Source organism: Bombus impatiens, unplaced genomic scaffold, assembly GCF_000188095.3.
Source record: "Bombus impatiens unplaced genomic scaffold, BIMP_2.2 scf_0129, whole genome shotgun sequence".
Taxonomy (NCBI): domain Eukaryota; kingdom Metazoa; phylum Arthropoda; class Insecta; order Hymenoptera; family Apidae; genus Bombus; species Bombus impatiens.
This window is the reverse complement of record NT_176548.1, coordinates 1,113,997-1,137,233: the sequence shown is the minus strand read 5'-3', so window position 1 is coordinate 1,137,233 and position 23,237 is coordinate 1,113,997. Positions and strand designations below refer to the sequence as shown.

Genomic DNA, 23,237 nt, shown 5'->3' with positions numbered 1-23,237 from the left:
CTTGCTCGTGGATGGTGGACAAGTCCTCGAAGGAAACGGCTCAAGAAATCCGAGATATTCTCTCGTTATTTTCAGCGTCATTTCATATTTCACAACGTTTGTCCTTTTCGATGGACTGTTGTTCTGTATTCTTTATACGGTTGCATTGATCGATGATTGGATGATCGTAGATTCTTCAAAGGAGAGTCTTCGTTGAATGTTTGCATTTCTCGCTCTTGTTACATGTATTTTGCTTTGTCTCTGACGAAGAACACGTTGGTACATCAGGTATATCTATATTCTTCTCTCCTCGTTTAGATTTCGTCGTATATTATTGGAGTGAGGTTTGCTACCGAAAATTCTCCGGTTGCCTTTGGAACTAGTAATTTGCATATGCTCCACTGTGTCGTGGATAATGCACGACTGTCGATCTGATATTTCCTTCCAAGGACAATTTTGCACATTGCAGTCACGTAAGCCCTTCCACTTGCTCGCTCCCATCGCGTCGTCTGATTTTGGATTCTTCCCTGTGCCCCTTTTTCGTGGTCAAAATATCATTCGGTTTGCGCGCGACTCAATAGAGTCTTCCAATCGTTTTCTGTCGCTTTCCAACCATCGGTTTCCGCGCTACCGCAGGATATGATTATCCGCGATTTTTCGAGCTTACGTCGTTTCCTGTCGTGTCGCCGCGAGTGTTATCGGTATAGCCTTCCAAAAGACCGTAAAACCTGAAATTTGAATAATCGCGTTTACAAGAAAGTTGTGCAAATCTTATAACGTATTTCTTTCGAACGGGAAAGTTCTCTTCTTGCTCGCTCTACTGGCTTACAAATATCCCCTGTACATACAACTTTTCGGTAAAAAATCTTCTTTACAGTTTGGTTTAGTTTCTTCTTATTTCTTTTGACGATCACCGATATATTCCGATACTTAGCGATATTTCGATTGTAGGTCGTTCGCTTGACCATTCACAATGCAAATTGGATTCTTAAATTAAGAATGGAACTTGGTCGATGTGTAAATCGTACGGACCACAGCCTCTTTTTTATATCGTATTTTATTCTTTGTGATACGAGGCAGTGAGAGATAGTAACAAAGAGAAGAAGGAAGGAAAGCGTGGGTGGTGATGCAGGGTATAGGGAGGTGGTCGCATTGATTCTTCGCCGAAGGCCGGATAGTCGGTGTGGAGGGTGGTTTTCAGCCTTCTCTTCTACTTTCGCTTGTTCTCTCTTCACGAGTCTCTTTCGTTCGATAATGGAGGTTCGGATCGAGATACCTGCCTACCCGCTTATATCGTACGTATCACGCACGTAAATATTTGCAGGAGTACACGTGCGTGTGTACCGTATGCACATGCACAGTTTGTGCGCGAGATCGTGCGATCGTGTATATGTATAATATTCGCGCGAGTAAAAGTATACATAGGTAAAGTAAGCACGCAGATAGGTAAGCACTTTACGTGATTGGCCGAGCCTTGGGAAAAACGACAGGTCTTAACCCTTTCGTTTGATTTTTCTACTTTGTGGAAACTCATCGATAATTCCTGTCAAAACTTTTCCGGTGCCCCACTGCTACCGTTTCGTGAAGGAGCTGCTTGCTCTCGTCGGCCAGCGATCTTATGTTTTCATTGCAAAAGGTAGCATGCATACCACGATCGTTTATTTCTGTTAATCTTTTACGTTTCGTTTAGGCATATACGTACATGATAATAGAGTTTCTCAGAAGAGATTCCCAAAGGATCTTTTCAACGTTCTGTTATGCCGACGTGATGGTATTTCATGAATACAATTTACCTGTATATACTGTGTGAAATTGCTCCGATGAATTAATCACACACTGCAGAGCGTGATTACAATTTTTAGTTACAAGAGTTTTCCTCACGATGAATCGTGCGATATAACGCGTAAAAAATAATAGTTTCCGACGTTACGTATATTTACAATTAAACGCTACGTTAACCATTATTTTTCGCAATTGCAGAAATTTAAAATATCTTTTCTCTTCTCTTTTTTCATAAATTATCTTGTGCAGCACTTTTCTCGATTAAAAAAAGCCAATGTCTGTTTCTTCCTGTTTCTCTCTTTTTACGCGGTAGACTTTCGATGCGAGGGTTCCTCCGCATTTATCGGAAAACGATGGTAGGTTTTGGTGGTGAGTAATTTGGTTAGGTGAAGTATTTTTCTCAGGCAATATTGGAAAGTACGTGGCAGTGTATTTTCTTTACTAGGAAACTCGACGACGGCACTCTTTTCGATTGAAGGATATTTTAACAGTTTATGCTTACTTCTTGCATCTACATATATGTTCCAAATATAATCCCTTTAAAGTTTTTCTTTCTCTCGATCCAAACGTCCGTGTCATTTAAAAATTTGTTCGGTATTTTTAATCAGCAAGTAGCATTCATTCGTGAAATTCTAATATCCGCTGGATAACTGAACGTTCTATTGTTTCTGAAATTAGCGTAGAGATTTAAAGGAAACTGCTTCGAAGATGGTATTTTGTTGGATTCTTTTTAGATCGATGACAGGATCCGGAAGAGGAAGAAAATAAGGCAAGGAGTGTTTTGAGAGACAGGGTGAAGTGGAGGCAGGTAAGATTGCCTTGGCAAGAAAATATTCTCCCGGCTGCGTTCGTCGCATTCCATAAGGATCATTACGTCAAATAACAGAAATCTTTCGAGTCTTTTTCATCTCCTTCTTCTTCCCCTTGTCTTTCCCTTTCCTCCCCTTTCTCTAACTTGCGATTTTCTATTCTATGCTTTCCTTTATCATCCATTGTCCTTTTTCGATCTTTTCTCTTCTTCATCTTCTTCGATCTTCTTTCTTTTTCACGCGGGTTTTCTCCAAAGTCGACTCTCGGGCCTTTACAGCCTGTACCCTAACTCCGTTCGTGTTACATAGCACCGCTGACTACAACAACGGATCCTTTACTGTGTGTGAATAGCGAAGGGAGAATCGCAAACTGTCTAATCAACTTTCGGCAGTGGTGCGGTAAGTGCATCGAATTACATTAGCAATATACAGGGTGGTTGGTAACTGGTGGTACAAGCGGAAAGGGGGTGATTCTATGCGAAAAAAGAAGTCGAAAATATAGAATAACGATTTTTTTTCATTTCTTTTTTTTTTTAATTTTTCCATCGAGACAACGATCTACAGTGAGATCCATTATAACGAAACGTGATAAAGTGCACGCGTACCGAGCGAGAATTGAAAGTAGATTTTCTCGAAAACAAAGCCAAACGAAAAGTTTTTATTCTATATTTTCGACTTCTTTTTTCGCGTAAAATCGCCCTCTTTCCGCTTGTACCACCAGTTACCAACCACCCTGTATATTGCTAATGTAATTCGATGCACTTACCGCACCACTGCCGAAAAATCCAAATGTACGTATATTAACCACCAATTATTATCGTCATCGTATTCATCGTGTGAATTGCATGTTAGACTTTAAAACGACATTATTAGTTGCATATGATATAATGTATCGTAATCAAGGTTTCATTGATACCGTCAGGATGTAGGGTAATTAGTGCATTGTAATCGGTGATTATCATCGTTTTGATTGAGCTTGTTTTATCGTACGGAACGCATAATTTTCGTATATTCGACAAACCAATTGCGTTCAGTGATGAATCGGCATATTTTATCAAGCCAACAATATGGATTTGTCGACAATATACTGTGTATAGATTTGTATTTTTGGGCGAGTTGCTTCTTTCCCTCCTCCCCTTCCCTCTCCCTCACTCTCGTTATTTCAACAAGATTGTATTGCGGTTAATAGCTCAACCAAATTAAACTCTTCGTTCGCGTAAATGAGTTACAAATCGTTGAAGGTTACAAATATTACGCAGTTTTGTCCCATAGCATTAGCGATATTAATTTTAATTTGTTTCGTTGTGTAACAGAATTCCTTTTTAAGGAAGGTAGCTCAAAGCACAGAATTGATAGTTAAAGTTAGATGTGGGATTGGAGGATGGTATGTAAGGACACGATGTTCCGTTCGATGGGAATATATCATTCATGGATGGTTTACTCAAATATGCGAGTAGAAGAAGCAAGAAGATATAAACACGAATTGAAAATCTAAGGTAATCTTCGGTATGGAAAATCCAAGAACGACACGTAAGAAACAACGACGTTAAGAAACAAAAAAAGAAAAAAGAAAGAAAACGTTTAAACGGCAGTTAAATGGAGTTAAAGAATGATCTAGCATAGCGGTGTGTAACTACGCGTTCTGGATACTGACGATGATTCGTGGGAAAAAAATGAGCTATCGTCGTAGATCGAAAAGATGCAGCAGGTTTACCGCGCAATAAAAAATGAGCCGAGGCTCGTAAAATCTGAGAAGAAAGATACACTTTTACCAGCATTTGATCGATTCTGGTAATTCATGATACGAAATGCAAATCATTTTACTCGGCTAATAAGATTACAGCTGCTTTCGGACTTCCTTACGTGCTCGAAGGAACAGATTATAAGCAAATGTTAGATGTATCGTTGGTTGATATTATGCTATATATGTACATATATACGTGGCATGTAGTTCGTCGTCACGGAACCAAATATCGATATTACTATCTAAGGCAGATGTCAATTGAAACCTCGTAATACAGTAACACTTAGTTTACAATCCGTGTCGCGATACAAAGTGTACCGTTCTATGTGAGCATGAATAGAATCTTGAAATCGAGTCTAGTATCTTTACAAACGTATCGGTTATACGTCGGTAGTCGCGTATCTCCAGACATGAAATACCTTTAATTCAAGTTTCTTATTTCGCCTGAAGCAAGATGAAGAGTATATTCCGTTCGACACGCGTGCAAACGTGACTAGACATTTTTCCGCAATTGCAGGCATTCAGGGTATGCACTCTGACTTCTACTAATTTTATGGAATTCAATACGATCACGTCGTCATTGGTCCTTATTCACGTGCGATTCGTGTGCTCGGAGTACCGGTTTGAAGATATCCTGTTACGTTCTCGTTGAAACGCGACGGAGGGAAAAATGCAAGCAGCAAAACAGTGTAATAAGCGTTCGTGATTTGGTCGAACGTGTCAATGGAGGAAGATGAGGGCCAGTAGATGAATATATTCGATGAATATGTTACATGCCGAGACAAAATCGGAAGAGAGGAGAAAGAAAGGAGAAAGAGAATACGAATAGCATGAGAAACGAATCGGAAAGACTCGACTTGATTGAAGTCGCTTGCGACACTCAAGGAAGAAAACCACTTGAGGCAAAAGTTTCTTCGAATTTCAAATAATCCTGAATGGATAGCAATTTGTGGGTCGGAGATTCGGAGTTTCAACTGCTAAAAACTTTTCTGCATCTCAACTTTTCACTATTCGAAAAATGCGTTCCATGGCAACTACGCAATCCGCTTTACTTCTCTTTTCTTATTACTTCGAGCGTTTGCATCGACGTAAACGCGTGATTTAGCGCAGTGTATTCGCTTTGGAGCTTTTGGGAAAATATCTATCTAATTATAAATTATAACGCACCTGTTACGATTATCTAATATTTATAAATTTCAAAGATGACACAATCGGTTCTGCTCTCACAATAATTGATAAATTAATTTCTCAGCCTGAATTGCGCCAACAGGTAATTATTTTTTCATATTACATTCTCTATATTATGTGTAAATAAAGTGAATTTTCAACGTCAGAAATGAGTTCAAGTTCCGCGTGTTCTGTAAGTGAAGAACGTTATCTTCGCATCGTGGTACTCCTTCTTTCTCGACTTTGTTCAAAAGGTTGATTTTCCCACAAGGAGTCTTCGTTTTCGTGCGTATCGTTTGTATCTTACCGACCAAGTGTCAAATACCTGTAGGGCAGCAACCGCTACTTTAAACACCGAGGATGTGGTTTTACCTGAATCAAATTCTTCGAGATCGTTCGACCGATTTGAATCCTACGGGACGATGCTATCCATAATTTTAGAGGAAAAGATTCCATTTTAGGTGTTAGATACTCGAATAATGAGACAAGTGACTTGTATCTCGAAGATCGATGAAATACTTCAACGTGCTTCCAATTAATTAGCGACCTGGCGGACGATCGGCGTTTCCATTGGTATTCGTTCGAGATCGTGCGAGTACGTTGACATTTCCCTCATTTTCCAAGGAAACTTCGGGCTGACGATCAACATCGTAGTCTTTGCCGTATTGCATTCCTTGCTCTTTGGCGTTCCTGATACAGGAATTTACTAGTGACCCTTGGGGCATCCGTTAATCTCGAGATCATCGGATTAAAGCGAATTCGTATCGTCCACGCAAGAATACGTAGAATACGAGCTAGTATTATTGATCGATGACTCTGATGTTCCGTGACTACACCATGTATTTAAATACTTTTCTGCGAAATACAATTCGTGTTCGTGAATGTTCGCCGAGCAAAAATGAATTTTCCATTTACGGTCTTTTCTCCTTGACGTCCGACCATGTTTACCGTTAGACCTTTACGAAGAGAGTTTCGATTCGAGCGCAATAGCACAGAGTTTGACGGAAACATATGGTGACGTGGCATCGTCAGATCTAAATCGAAATTATTTCAAGAAGCGACTTTGAGTAGAAGCTATCCGCGTGTGTTACATGCTTCTCCTCTACCGCCACCTTGCCCTCAACCCTTGGGGCATCTGTTAATCTCGAGATCAACGGATCAAAGTAAGTTCGTTCCAACTATACGAGAGGAACGGACGAAACGAGCTCTATTCCCTTTCTCCATCTGCTACTCTTGTACCCTCTCCCTTTTCTCCTCTTCTCTCCTGCTCACTCTTATTCTCGTCCTCGGTTTCCTTCTTTCTATCGTTCCCCTCGTCTTCTCTTCCACTCAGTATCAAAGTTGGATATTTTGCTGGAATTTTGCCGCGAGAGTGTACGAACGTTGAGTATTTTCCGGCTACTCTTGAATTCGTTGTACCGAACCAACGCGGCACTATCTTTGGTGTTCGATAGTAATTATGTAGCTGAATGAAACATTTTAATTATACGACGGGTGAGCTTTGTGCTCGGGATTAAATGCATGCCTCGGGCAGATCGCGCTCGTCAAACGTTATCTCTTCACGAAGAAGTTTAATGAAATTGTGTTTTCCATGGCTGAAAATACCTTTAGCCGTGACGCGTACGCGATAGGAACAAGAATACATTCGTACGAAGAAGTATCGAATGGCATTGGCACTGTTATCGTTGAACAGTGTTTCAAATAGTAAAATTTAGTCGCGTATAGGCGATCATCGATAGTCACGTAGATAAACGCGCTGGAACGCGGAAAACTAGATCGGTATATCGCAATCTCGCATTACGAAACACGACTCAAGGCAAGGAGGTTGATTAGTACGTTGAATCAAAGCGTTTCCATGCATTGGTCATTCATGGTTCCTTCAACTTGCCCGTGTTTGTAAACATAGGAGCACGCCTGTAGGATTACTCACAGGCTGGATACCGGTCTGGCCGATACTCGACAGCACTGGTTTCGCCTAAACTGTTCCCATATTCACGACCCGATTTTTCTCCGTGACTTTCTTGTGGAATTTCTCTCGTCTAAGTAGTTATTAGCGCAGCGGAAAAGGCGGAAACAGGATGAAAAAACGAAAGAGACATTGGACATGATCATACTAGACTAAGAAACGTTGTTGGTCGATGAAGCGAGTGAATGGCAGACGAAGAAAAAGACGCGGCTGAGTCGAGAGAAGATGTTGGGCGGATTGGAGGAATCGTGGGCCACGGATGGTAGGATCAGAACCACGCAGATGGGCATGAAGCAAAGGGAGAACCTTGGTTCCGCGATGGTGGTAGGGATGGAACGTGGTTTGTTCACTTTCCCGAATGATCAGCTCGCTTCCTCAGGGCGCGGTTGCGACCTCCTACCAGTTGAAGGATTATTCTTGACGAGAATTTCACCCATAATATCGTTAAATAGATGGTCGTCTGTTACTCGTTAACTTTATCATTGCATTATGATATCGTTACACGGTCGGTCTTTACGTCTTCTTCAAGTTTAAACATTTTTCTAACACATCTTGGTCGTATACGTGATACGTGGATCAAGTACTGTCGTTGTACGTAAGTCGGAACTTTCAAGCTAGAATAATGCGTAGGTATGCAAGGTCCGTGTGAGATGGTGGTTTGCGCAGTACTCAAAACTAACTTCTTGAAATGGCTAAAAGTTTTTATAGAGTTTCGTGAGTACAAAAGAAACGTACTTTAACACCGGAACGTTATCATGGCCGGGGTTGTTTCAAGTTGTTTCCATAAAACCAGTTTCTTAAAAACTGTGTACACTTTCAAGTAGTGTTTGTAAGTAGAACTACGTTGTACATTGTATCGCAAAGTTATTTATATCAATTGCAATTCTATCGAAAGACAGTTACTTAAACGACTCAACGAGTTGTGAATGAAAGAACAGGGAGGTCTTCATTTTCAATAATAATTGTCAAATGAAAACGTATCACTGCGTTTGTATTGATACAATTAAAAAAATAAGATTGGAACGTAATTTTGACGCCTGGATGAATACGGAAATTTCATCGAAACTCGTCGAATCGTAAAACACAGTTAGAACGTTTCGCAAGAACAAGAGGTAGGCACCTTCGAGTCTGAGTGTCCCCTCAAGAAGGATCGTTTCGGAATTTCTGACGGGAACCGGTTTTTAAAAATCGTGCAAACTTGGAAGTAGTATCCACCGGGCAAAACTACATCTACCTGGCTTGTAGATGCCATATTATTACCTGTAACGATCGCGGTCGGCTAACTCCACGTTGTAACAGCAGCAGTCGTAACCCTGGTGTTAAAGGAACATTCGAACGCGACTGTGATGGGCACTCGTGGTCAGAGCAGTCGAAACTAACTTTGTAGAATTGCTGAACCCGGTTGCAGAGTTTGGACCGGAAGGAAGGAAGCTGTCTTCACGCTTGAATGCCTTTGCAAAGACCGTCGCTTAAACATTGTGTGGATGCTGTGAATGTAGTTAATGAATCAATTGTACGGTATTGCACGGTGTTGCGAGCAACGCGATGTTTCGCCTATTTTTCTTTCTTTCTCTTGACTTTAAATATTGCCCCTAACCGAAATAGCAGACCACCCTATTAAAAGCGAAATTAAGATTTCTTCTGAAGACATACTTTATAATCTAAACATTTGACAAGGTTTTTCCTGAACAGCGTACACGTCTTTTCTTACTAGAACGCAATTGTTGGTGGTTAACGGTCGATAGATAGAGATTTCATAGATTGTGTTACGCGTTTTGGCAGTGGCTCTTTGTGCTTTTATCGTGTGTGGTCTAACCTTCTGCCTCCTCGTATTTATTGCGTTTTTTTGCTCTGTGACAAGCGAGAATTGGCTTGTCATCGAGGATTTCACGTACTAGATTCTAAATGTTTCGCACCAGCATCCCGTTAAGGTTGGGAAAACGGACAGTCATTGTAGCGTGGTCGATCGAATAGTGGTGTAACTTAATGTCTCTGCGTAGAGAAGAATACTCTTGAACGAGCTATCAGCGTAGAATATCTTTGTCGAGGTTTTCATCTCAATATCGAATAGAATCAATTGACACTTAGCTATTAGGCAAGTTTTTCATAAGTAATACCTGATCAAATTATCCTCTTTTCGTAAGATTATCAAACTGACCGCGACGAGTCGTATGCGAGGCGAGTCGGAGTCGAGACACATCCAAGGTGAACCAGTGTTCGAAGAGCAGTGCCACGAATACCTAGAGGTACTCTACATACATACTTGGTTGCTGGACGTTGCGGGCGCATGTCGTGCGTAACCTTAAGTCTCTGTTACGATTCCGTACACTCGTACGTTTGTGTAAATGAGTTGTATCTATAGACGATGGTATGTGATATTCCTCGAGTTAATCGAAAAAGAGATATCGATTAAATGTGTTGGCTTCGCAAATTGGCCGAATTCGATCCTTGGATGAAGATTTGTCCGCTTTCTTGGAACGTGTTTGTCATATTGTTTTTTGATTTATCGATGTTTTACGTATTCCACGCGCATAATGACTACCATTATAGGTGTCGTAACAGCTGAAAAGATATTGGGCTACCGAAACTTATGACCCTCGTGAGACCAACAAAGGTAGGATTCGGTATTTGCAGGAACCTCGGCAAATATCCTTTTCGACCGATTTATCACGGTCCCAGTTCCCGTACTTTGAAGACCAATTTTGAAGTTTTCTCCGCATCCTGCGGATTATTCTTTGAAAAGCCAGTTTCTCCGTAAATCCTTGCACATGGGAATGTCGTGAACGTAGGTCCTTCCTCGACGAATATACGGCCGTAGAAATGAATCTCGTTTTTTATTGTTACTAAGTCAACCGAGTCGCTTGCCTACTCGAACCGGGGCAACGTTTAAAACGTTTTCCCGAAAGAAATTCTTCCGCAAGAATTGTTCCGCGTGCTTATGCGTGTATCGCAGGAAAATTATTTCATTAGGAATCACACGATTCTGACTGGAATATGAAATAGACTTTGTTCGGCTTGTCGATATATAATCCGAGCTGTCTTTGTCTCTTTCTCGGAACGAGATCGAACATCATTTCCGAGCAGATCGGGAACGATTTACGAGTCTGTAAATCTTTCCCTAGAGGGATTTTCGTGGCGGACAGGCAACGAACCGTGTGATAGGATGTGAGGAGAGAGAAAAAAGAAAATACCGGGAAAGCACGGTCTCGTTTCCCAACGACGCGACGATCCGAGCAAGGTCGGACGCGTACACAAGCCAGCCGTTATAAATTCGTGTGTCCTGGAAGCCATCCTCTTGCTGCACCTGTACCTGCATTATCCGTAACACAGCTGTGAGCAGCGCCAGCGCGTTATTCGCTGGCAATAAATCGAGTTCTAAGTAATGGCCGATCGAAGCTGCGGTTCCGTGTTCTCCGGGATCAGGAATAAAGGGAAGCCACCCTGTCATTCGTCTTTAACTCCTTTCCCGGTATTGTCCGCGTACATATACATAGCAATCTTCGGCTTCGATTACAACGGCAAACCAATTCGTCGATGTATTAGAACAGTGTCTCTAATCGCGTTCGTTGTCTCTTGTTTCTCCCATTTTCTAATCTATCTCCTTCTCCATTCTCTGTCACTACCCGTTACCTCCCAATTTATACCAGGAATTTCCAACAGACATTCCCAACGGAGTTTATTGAAATACACGCATAGGCTGCGATGTATAAATAATTCTTACTATGTTGGCTAGATTCGCTTAATATGCCATCTAAACGTGTCCAGTTATCGATACGAAGGATGTTTCCAAATTGGTTCTGGAATGTTATCCTTCGTGTGTGGTTGTCGTGCATTAGACAAAGTTCTACCCTTATAATTTAATACGCGTAACATAAAAGTTTGTAACTACGTTTATACGTTTTACGTATATGCGAGGCGATGGGAACGCAAAGCTAAACCAAGCTATCAATAAATTTCACGCCCAAAGGAATATCAGATTTATGCCATAAGGTCGCGGATCAACATATGTGGAGTGATGGATCAAGAACCTATCGTATATTAGACGTTATTACCTTTTCACCTTTTTACTGGTACAAACGTTGGGCCGACATTCTCTCTGTTACGTTATGTCGGTAGTTATTAAAGCAGTTGAGGTTATCGCATCAATGGAAGCAGCGTTTGTTCGCCATTTGCGCGACTTGGTTAGAGGACGTAGCAATCAGCGTTTTAAAGAGAATTTCCGGGGTACATGGAACGCCGCGGTACAGAGAGTGACGCGATGCGGCATGGTAGCGCACAATCTATCGGAAAATTACGAAAGCAGTTAATATTTCCCGACAAGGCTCGATCGGTTTCCACGAGATGGAATACGACGAATTAGCAAACAGTTGCGGGACGCTTACTCGAATCACAATGCTTGAGGGATCACGATAGGGCTATTATTTAGCTAGCCTAGCTAAATTTATAAATGTCGACCTAGCTGTCACTTCATATTTTAATTAACGGAATGCCTGTGGAATTACCAACAATCAGTCTGAAAATACCTATTAACCGAAGCATCGGCATCAACAACTGCAATTAATATAGCGCAAATACATATCTAGTTCGTTTGTGGCTTGGATTGTACATTGATCACCGACCTTTTTGAACGCGATTTGGAAGTAGGCCCGATCCCCTTTAGCTTCGCAATCTTCTCGATGTCATTACAGAATTCGAATCGAAATCGTGTTTAAATGTCCAAGTATCGTTCATCAATGCTTATCTTTTGCTCTACAGAGTCATAACTTTCTTGCGATTTGTGCACTCGAGTACGATCGAACGGAGACCAGTTATTGGAGATTCCTTTCTCGAATAAAGCTACCAAAGAACGACTGTAATACCGAGGCGGTCGTTCCCATGACACGATGTTTTCGGAGCTCTTTTACAAGCGGCGGTCGCATCGATGCCGAACAAGGCCGCATGACGTTTTCGATTCATTCGGTGCTGTTCGTTAGGTGCGTTTTCAACAGCAGAGTCTTCCTTTTTCGCTTGACCGTTTGGCTCTGTCTCATAAAAGATATCAAGTAGGAAGGATCGACGATCGAGCGTAAAATCGTCTCCGATTGTCTGTGAAGGAGACCGCGCATTCTTTCTCCGATACTACTAAACTCGTGAACGGCAGCCTGGACAGTCGACATTCAACGACTCATCGCGTGATCGTTAAAGGGAAAAAGTACGAGGGTTCGGTGAACAGGAAAAGCCATCGTTCGAAGACGGCGAATCCATCGTTAGACTTTATTGCATTCGCTTGGAATCGACAGTTGCCGATAATACCGACAGAATCGTGTATTTGTCTAAGCTATTTCGAGAGTATTCCAATTGTCGGTAAATCGTTTAGAACAAACGCAAATTAGTTGAAACGGATCCTTTAAGGTACGATATCTCATCAATCCGTAGTCCTTTGGAAACTATTCTAGATATTTGTTTATGTCGAAACTGTGCTTCGACATAAGCACTATCGATAATTAAACGACGTTAACGGTGTAATTAAGTGCACCGTGCATGGGATTCTATACTAATTCGAACGCAGCCGAACGATCGTAGGTGTAACCAAGCGGTGACCGGTACCTGGTCGCGAAAAAAAAACGAGCTGGCGGCAAAAAGGTGGTTTTGACTACACTACAATGCACATACGGAGTTTTTTTTTTAATATTTATTAAAATTACAATCAATTCTTGCGTTGAGAATTTTCAGTAATTTTTTGGCGTGGCGCAGTAACATGGCTAATTATTTATAATAAGTTAATACTTATTATAGATAAGTATAATTTGTAAGTAAGTATTATAAATAAGTAAATATTGCTTAATTTAAATAATTAATTGAATCTATCGTTTAGGTCTAGCGGATAGTGTCTCTTCAGCCTACGGATCTGATCCGACGTATCAAGTAGTCCAGTGATTAGGGGGTTTCGGTGTTTGTTGACACTTTTGCTATATCTGTCGTTATATTTTGCTATTTCCTCTTTGACTGTGGGTATCTTGAGGTCGCGATATTGTTTCGTTGGTAACATACCAAGGTGCATCAATTAAGGATCTTAGCGTCCTCGATTGGAAGCGTTGAAGTATTTCAATGTTGGAGTTACTTGCTGTTCCCCATAATTGGATTCCGTAGGTCCAGACAGGGCACATACGGAGTAGACCAGGAACCGATAATAGTTGGTCGTTCGCGATTCTCAACTTTCGATGCGCGCAATCTCTATTATTTTTCTCTATTTTTCCCAATATCCGCTCCTTTTAGACGCATTCCTCGTGACTTCGTACACGACGTTCATGCACGATAGACGACGTGAGCCCGTTGGCTCGCAACATCGTGTGTAGATAATCATAGGGCCGCGTGGCTGCGTCGATTGCGGTTTCTGTGCCCGGGGATGCGATGTCAAGCATTCTAGCTAACGATCGATCCTGCCAGCCAATTTTAATTAAGTTTACTCATATACCGTGATGGCGAGTTATAAAAGCACCTTGACAGACTACGCGATACACTGTTGAAACACTGTTTCTTTACTTTCGCGTACAGTAACTAAATTCAGTTCCTCCGATTTGATTTCATCTTCTTTTTTGCGTACGGTTAGTTTTCGACTTGGTCTGTTACCGTCTATACTATTGTGTCACAACGAAGGATTGACATCGATAGAGAAGTTGATAAACCGATGTTTGTTAATTTGTTCATGCGCATATATTCATAGCTATGTATCATCTTCCGCATATATTGCAACGTATGTATCTATGCAAAACGGGTAACGCCAAATTTGCGAGTCATTCGTTATCGTTGATTCGGTGTAGGCTTGTTGTTTCATTCTTACCGCCGTAAGACTCAAATTATAGTAGGTATTAGTTAGATACAGATTCAATATGGTAGATTCGCATTAATTTTGGTAAATGTTGGGAAAGGTAAATGGGTAAGAGCTGACAGGTAAATTAGATAACTAAACTAGATATGAGTATCTTTTACCTAATGGCTATTTTAAGTAATTTCTTTGCCCACTTCCGTTTGTTTGCATGTAAATACAATGTCGAAAATTACTTTCACCTAGAACAGAAGTCCAAGTTCTCTCGCAGTTTGGTAGTATTGGGTTGTATGGCATTTCACGAGTACAGATTTATAGGTAGAATCGTTCGAGACGATCTCTCTACAAAATGGCAATAGATTCATCGATGTGTTTACGGACAGGACAGATTTATAGAGGCGAAAGTTTTGCATCGTTCCACACCGAAGAAGCTATGATGACGTTGAAACTATCGATAAAACGATGATAACGTTCTAGCTGACAATACACCGATCGTGACAGTTTATATAGATCATTCTTGTTATAAGGTCAATTGATTACGAGCATAACCCGTGATATATGTCTTTCGTCTGTCATCAATCTCGCAAATGTATTTGCATACGTACATTGTCCTCAATGATCCGCGATGGCTCGAGTCACCGCTTGATGAAGCGATTAACTTACGAAATGGTACCTAAATTGCGTACGAGAAGGACGCTGGTCGCGATGACGCCATTCTGAATGCAGCCTTTATTTCGGTCCACCCTCTTGTTCCCCAAGCGTGATAATCATTCGAATTTCCGGCCTTTCGGCCGTAAACGAATTGGAAAGAGCAGGACAAAGATCGCAAACAAAAACCGTGCGTCGAAACAAGATCGTGTGGTCGCTACGTTGCAACGCCTTCTGACGATCGTGTGACTTTTACTGACGATTTGGGCGACGCACCGATTGGACCAATAGGAGGTACAGGAAGAGCATCATTATAGGATTGAAGAGAAAGGGTTACCTCCTTTTCTTGCTCTCCTCCCCTTTGGTTCGTGCCTCTTGGTCATTGTCAGGGTCATTTCCAATTGGAAGTTTTAACCACCATTTCCTCTCGCCTAGCCGGTTTGTTTGTCCGATTTTATTGATCAATGCATTGCTCGCTTCCCAAGTCGTTCCTCTCGCATCACCCTCTACACTTCACTCTTTCGCGACGTTTCTGCCGTTCAGTTGGTATCGATCCGTTCGAATTCGATTAACAGTTGCAAATTTAATTACGTATAACCGCGCTCCTCCTCTCTACATTTTAGTCCCTTTCCTTTTTTTCTTTTCCTCAACTTGTTCGCTGTTCCTTCACCGAGAAGAATCTCGAGTCGGATAATTTCTCTTCCCTCCTCTTTTCGTGGTATTTTCTCGATCTTTCTTTCGCCCTCGATAGAGCTTATTTTCGAGACGAATGGAACTTTGCGGGAGTGTAATTGATGGTAACAGTAAACGAAGAGCGAAAAAGAACGTGTTTCTTTCAGGTCCGAACCTGAGTTAAAGTATGTACGCGACTAACTCCTACTATTCAATTTACTATCTCAGAGTCTTATTTTAAGATTAAAATATGCGTCGATAGTAGGAAATGTATTTGCCGGAAAAGCAAACGTTGATCTTATATATCCCGAAGACTTTTGATTCTTCCTTCCAAGAACTAAATATGTACATACTTGGAAAGTCAATATCGGCGAATCCATTACTATATTACAATATAGCCAGTCTTGAAGCGCACAACAAATTTACCTTTGCTTTTGCATAGAATTTCGAATAGAGAAGAGTGTCTCTTACTTCTGAATATTTTCGAGGTCGAAAGTTTCGATCCGACTAATTTGATAGACAGAAAATACGGCTAAGCATCGTTTGACGCGGTTCGCCGTGACTTTGCATCCGTCTTCGTAACTTTTGTCAAAGTTATTCTCCTCGTTCAATTAAAACAGACAGCATTGCCTCGCAATGCAAATTACGCGAAACGGAACAGTAAGATAGGCAAGATAAGATATGCAATGGTAAACGCCAACGGCATAATACGCAGGCTGTATTCAAAGCAGACAACAACATAGCCCCCTTAAACAAGCAGCTATTTACACCGATGATATCTGAGGTGGCGAATAGGAATCTCGCGTTAAGATTCGTGGTACCTAGCCAGGATCGTGTCAAGAGGGTGGCTGCCAAAGGCTCCACGGCATGGGTAATATGATTATTCTGCTCTGCCGGATGGCCCGAATCCGCGCGGCAAACTTTAGAAGTTGCGCGCGAGTACCACTCCAAGATAATGAAACGATCCACAAGTTGTCGAGTGTTCGCTACCTTCCTCCTATCTCCCAACCTTTCTTCGACCGTTGGCAACTCCTCTCTTTTTGCTTTGCCTTGTCTCGCCTTGCTTCGCCTCCTTCGAGATAAGCCGAAGAAACGGTCACCATGTCTTTTTTACATTTTGCGGAAAGAATGTTAAATTTCACGATGTTATTCCGACCGTTATCGAAACTCGACAAATTGGAAGATTAAGTTTGTCGTTAATTTACAAAATTCAACGCTGATAACACAGTTATGTTATAATACGTCCATTGATTAAATCAAACGATCTCGCTACCTTTTGCTACTTGATTTAATAAAGGTCTTGAATAGCGCTGCCTTATTCTCCAACATCTCATTAGCGGTTATTTACCGAGTGAGATGAATGAAAAGTGAATTCAGGGCGCGAGCTTTATGCGCTACGTATTTCTTTATCTTGGGAGAAATGTTATTTCGACCTGTTATTTTCCTATTATGCACGTTTATGATAATAAGCAGCCCCATAAATGCCCCATTTTCATATGTTAATAGCGATTGTGATATCGTTGGGTAACTATTATTTTTCATTACATTCGATAAAGCGTTGCTTTTGTTTACGGGAAACTCGATCTAGCCGGAAGGATTTTATCGTAGGTTACGCGCTCGTTTCCAAATCGTCGCTAAACGATCGGGTCAATTAAATTTCTAAACTTGCTCTTTCGTTTCAATACTTTGGTTACTTTTTCGTAGTAATTTCCTTAGTAACCACGGAGATGTGAAGTTTATCGTTCAAATTTATTGGATAACCATTTTCTCTCCACTCGATTCTCCTATATTTCCTATCGTTGTATCACGTAGCGCAAACTTTTGAACAATATTAACGCAGCTTCTCCAATAATTCCCTCGTAAACCTCGACTGTCAGCGACATTGTTTCGCGCCAGTGGGTTTGTTAGCGAGAAACTCGTTTAGTTACTAACTTCGACCCCATCCACTTTGATAGAAGTCTTGGGTTATTCCTGCCTCTAACCTTAGTTTCTACCTTCGCCACTGAACTTACAAGTGACTGCGCACGTATCATTTTCTTTCTCCTTTCTTTCCCACGGTTTGACTCGGCGCTAAGTTTAACGACTGTGACACCCTTCAGCAACGCATATTACTACTTTTTTCCCGTACGTATAACTTTCGGCGAAAAGAAATAAAGAAAGACAAAACTTAGGGTAAGCTAATGTATCATATTCTGCCCCTTTTTCTTTGTTCCGTCTTAAACAGTTCCTTTAAACAATAATGTCGTTTGCGCGTGGTAAAGCGTCAAAGTGAATATACGCGATATGAATGGATAATCCCTTCATTAAACTAGGTACAGATGTCCTTACTCTTTATCAATTACATCGTTAATGAGGTAATTCGACGTGAGTCAGTTTTATCGGAACCACTGGAAGCTACCTGTTTTTTTTTCGTGTCAGAATACGCCTTTTTAATCGGCTAATGAGCAGTCAGCAGCACGACAAACCAAGTCTTATTAAGGTTTTCGTTCTAAAATGAAGCTCCTTTCATATTTAGTACAATGAAATCAACTATACGATTACAGAAATGTTCTTTAAAGGTTTGTCGAGTAATTTCGTTGGAAAGATTTGGGTTAGGTATTGATAGAATTGGATGGATGTATTAGAATCGAACTCGTGTAAGTAACAAAGCTCTTTGTCGTGGAATACCAAGAGGTTGAACATCTTCCAAGAGCATGGCATCTGAAACGTTCTCTGTACCATTGCCACTGACGTTGATCGGATGGATCGGTCCAATTGCTATCGGCGACCAATGAGATCGATGTATTTATGTGACCCACATGTGCATAATGTAATAGCTCGGTCCTAGTCCGTCCTGTGCAGACGTGCCGCGACAGCTGCAGTTAATGCATCGTGAAACACGGCGTTACTATCGCTTGTCTCTATCGAAGACCAAGCGCGATCGCCCATACATTACCGCAAATCTGCATTGTTGTTTATCTGGTTTGATAAAATTGTTACTAAAAAATCCACGAAAGGCAGTCGGTCTCACCGAATCCTCTTTCGATGATTGCAATTTCGTGTTCTATACATTTTTCTTTTTTTAACGAGCGGTTCGTAAGTCGATAAAAATGTCCAAGGGATACTTGTCAGAAGAAAAGAGATGGTCGACGACTCATCGAGCACGGAGTGAACGCACTCCTACTGGGTGTGAGAATTCATGATACCGCGATGTCATGCCATAGTGGTGGGAATTGCGTGACGTATATTGTACGCAACCTAAACAAGATATACGTACAGTACGGTGAATCTTTCATCCCCGGCCTCTATTTTCTGCCACCGGTCTCTTTCTTCGTTTCATTCAGCTATTCGTAATTAGCGAAACCACTGGCGCGTGTGTTTGGCGCAATTACGTAACTGACACGTCGACACGTCGGCTCATGGACGAGAAGGGTATTATTTCGCTTAGAATAAAGGGTTCAAACCTTGCGTAAGAAAGAATAGGCTACCGCCGCGTAAACGCCATCGGTCATTTCAGCTTGATGGTCGGGGTAACGACGGTGGTTTTGTTATACGCGAGGCGAGAGATCGTTTCGACGGCTTTTAAAATTAATGCGATAATGAATTCGGCACCGGTAAAATGTAAAACTGCCTAGAACGATGTTTTCTAAACTAACGATGCAAATGACTTCCTACGTTAGTGGGAAGAATTAACTACCTCGTGTATTCCTTGAGTGCTATAATTTCGAGAGAAACGAATAACATAAATCGCAAGAAAACGTACAAATTTATCGCGACAACTTTAACTTGCGTTAGAGGATGAAATTTGAAGGACGGTGTTCTATCATTTTACCTGGAAGATATTTTCCAATTCAAATGGATTATCGCCGCATATTAATGGCGAAGGTTCAAGGAAGATCTCGAGCGATTATTTAAATTTGATCTGTTTCATCCATTTCCCTCACTTCTTCCGATGCTTTTCATTCGATTTCGTTCGTGCTTGGGAACGTGGTAGGCAATTCATTAATTAGAGTCTGCACGTCGATAAACTAATCGAGTCAAGACCGATATTATCGAGGAGATCGAGTAAATTGAATTCCGTTACGATTTTTATCGGAGCTTGCGGCGTTTTATTTACATAGAGACTTCTTATTCACGTATTCGAGAAGAAAGAAAAGAAAGATTCTGTTTTCACCATCGCGTCGTGTATGCAAATTATTCGCACGAAGTGGCACCGTAGAAATCGTCGTTTGGATATTGTGGCGAATAAAGTTGGCGAATGGCAGCGTACCGCGACTGCGTTGTATTCTCAACGAAGACAATAAGACTGCAAGGTGGTCGTTGACGTGTCGTAGAGTAGGTACTGTGGATTTCACGGTCTTGGTTCTGCTATCGGTCCGCGGACTGTACTCGTGTGTCTGGAATTACGGGGAATTGCGTAAGAGCGAATTGCTCGTGTGCGTGAACGCGTGTAATTCGATTTCAAGTTCACGGAGAGAGAAAGCGGATAAACGCTTGCCACAGTACGAGCACACGCGTTATTCTGACTCGTGAGTTCCACGATCAAAGCCAACCAGTCGATTCCTTTGAATTACGTTAGCGATTCGATCTCTCGCGTACATTATTTCGTGCGACTTATCGTGAATATTACGACATAGAACGATTCTCTCTACGAGTATATCGTTCGACTTGGGACAATTTTTTGTACTGTTCTTGAGGAAAGGTAACAAGTATATTCTCTTGTGGGTATACAGGGAAACATTTTAACGATCCTCTCTGTATTTTATCACGGTTGCTTGCATGCTATAACAAGTAGTTATATGGACGAGTGAGACCGCCATGCCGCTCACCACAGGATTTCTCGTTGTATCATGGGGCGCTATATTTCCTAGCAATGGGTGGTAAAGTTTTTTCTCGGTCCGGGTTATGATATACGCTGAAATCCGAGCGTTTCCTCGCTTACGATCTTCACGATAAAGTTCTAGCTTCTTTATCCGAGATTTATCGCGACTCGCCTGTGAAGTTATTAATATTCTCGTTTTTATACGGATGTTTCACAGAATCTTCTTAGAATTCGTTTATGCTGTACATTTCATAGATTTGCCACAGTTTTCCTTAACACTTTACAGATCATGAAGTACCTTTGATCCGTTTCTAATGAAATCGACCAAGAACGTAGTCATTATGTATCACAGCTGTAATAGAGATTGCGTACTAACGGGTACTCTATGGAATAAAAATGACCGAAAATCTGATTCTTCACTAACCATCCTACTTCTGTTCTTCTTTATTCCTTTTATTCCTAGTAGTATGTAATAAATTTGTTGACCATTTTACGATACATTGTCGTTCGAGTATGGAAGCCGAGAAAGTGCTATCTTGGCGCACAAGAATCCGTATGTATTTATTCATGATCGAGCCGTGGAGAACTGTAAAAGAACATAACGAGACGCTCTTGTGTTATCTGGTTGGCATTTACACGGAAAATTATGAAGAATATTGCGAGCAACGTAAGAAACGTGACGATATAACGTATCTACCGAAATCACGAAAGTCTCATTTGGCAAAAATATCGCGTGGCACAAGCATTTACTATTCGCGATGACTTGCGTGCAACCCTCAGCCGGTTTTCTGATTCTCGAGCGCAGCCTAATTAACGAGCGTACGTAACGCGTGTAATTAAAGGGAGGGGGTAATACATTTGCCAGACGGCGGTATCACGAAGAAACGACAGGAAAACTAGGTAGTGCCACCTCTTAATGGCCCTTCCTCGCATGCTCTCGTTGGATACGCGTTCGTAAGTGTGCGAACGTTACAGTACGTGAACACGCGTGGGTTATAAAGCCACCATTTCGGGGTTCGTTGTGGGACTCTTGCTGCCGCATAACTTGGAATTTCCGGCTGCTTCGAACACTAACGAAATTCTATTCATCGTGGTGCTTTCGGTATTTGCATCTTTATTCTATTCGACCATGTCGTTCGCTCACGTCCGTCTTTCATCCTTTGGCCGTGCAAAGTTTTACTATGGACGGAAGATGAAATCCATAATTTTGAATAAAAAAGATTGCGGTGGTGCCTAATCGGATATTCGAAAGGTGGTGCGCGCTGCAAATTATGCATTCTAATGTTGCACGCGTTCACGCGTGCAAGTGTGCGAGTGTACGCGCGAACAAAGGGTCGCGTGAGAGGTGCTGTTGATTGCCTTGTGTCCGCAGGGTCTATCGATTCTTGTTCGGCCGAGAATTGAGAGATTGATCGGGAAAAAATTCCGATCTCTGATTCTGTCCGTTCACGTGGCATTCCCTGGGTTCATTCGTTTCGGTGAACTGTCATCTCACAGGCTTTAATTTATGACATGCTCTTGACACGACCAGTATTAAAATCCATAATGAATGAGCAATATGAATTATATGTGCGCTTCGTGACTAATCATAGTCAAGCACTCTGCAACATTCGTTCAAATATAATTTTCGTTGCGTCGAATTCCCGGGCTGTTTTAAATGGGCGATGTTCTTTTCAAGTAGGGGAATTAATATTCTGGAGCACGCAATGCGCTACAAGATATCATCATTTTACGTAGTTAATCGTCAGGCCATGTGAAACACTTGTGCTTACTTCCCTTTCCTCCCAGTTTATTTCACTGTTATTTCTGACTAGCATGCGATTATTACCGAACAGTCATAATTTAGAGGAAAAGTCTCGGATAGAACGCGTATTAAGAAAAGAACGATTAAAATAACATATTTTTTCCTGGACAAATTTTTTATCCTTTTGCGAGAGAAATATCAAATCGAAAAACGGTGTTTAAAAGGTTTTAACAAGAGAGATAAACTATGGAGAGCCAGTAGCAATGAACAACAAACAAAAGCAGATACGTTACATATTCTTCGCCGTTCTTAATGTATCCTTCATATTAATAACGTTTTATGCTTTTTTTTGCATGCGAGCCTTTTTATCATACGGAAACAAAACTTGCTATATACAGGGTGGTTGGTAACTGATGGTACAAGCGGAAAAGGGATGATTCTACGCGAAAAAGGATTCTACGCGAAAAAAGAAGTCGAAAACATAGAATAAAAATTTTACTTTTTTATTTTTTTTTAATTTTTTTAAAAGTCTACAGCGAGATCCGTTCAAAATTCAAAGTCGATTTTCTCGAAAACAAAGCCTCAAACGAAAAATTTTTATTGTATATTTTCGACTTCTTTTTTCGCGTAGAATCACCCCCTTTCCGCTTGTACCATCAGTTACCAACCACCCTGTATACATACCTTTCCCTGGTGAACTAAAATCATAATCGTTGAAATGGGCGATTCTTTTCATGATTCTCGTGGAATTCTCGATGATTCATCATTTCGATAAATATTTAAATGCTCTAAGACAATTTAACAAATTTAATAGTATCTGAATATACCGATCGTTTTCACAAGAATCTCTGCCGCGAAATTGCGCGTTTTCTGTCCCGTGGTTACTAAAAAGCTTCAAACGGCTTTATGTATGAAAAAAAGAATTAATTAACAACAAGACATAATGTTCTTTTTGCATGCAAGTCGACTAATCATCTGTTTTACACGGGTTAAAGCGATAAAATCATCTCGAGTCGGTTTCTTCTGTGTCCTTCTTTCTTCCCTCTTTTCCTCGAATATCAAGTTTCCTTTCTAATTATTCGCGCATCTTTGCGAACGTTTGAAATGTAAAATTATTCCT

The 23,237-nt window shown here is 41.2% G+C and overlaps 1 protein-coding gene across 12 annotated transcripts in view; it reads left to right on the top strand.

The window, feature by feature from the left end:
- LOC100749513 (protein turtle) overlaps positions 1–23,237 on the top strand; it is a 161,772-nt gene that overhangs the window by 5,245 nt on the left and 133,290 nt on the right. The gene's annotated exons all lie outside the window — the stretch shown is intronic.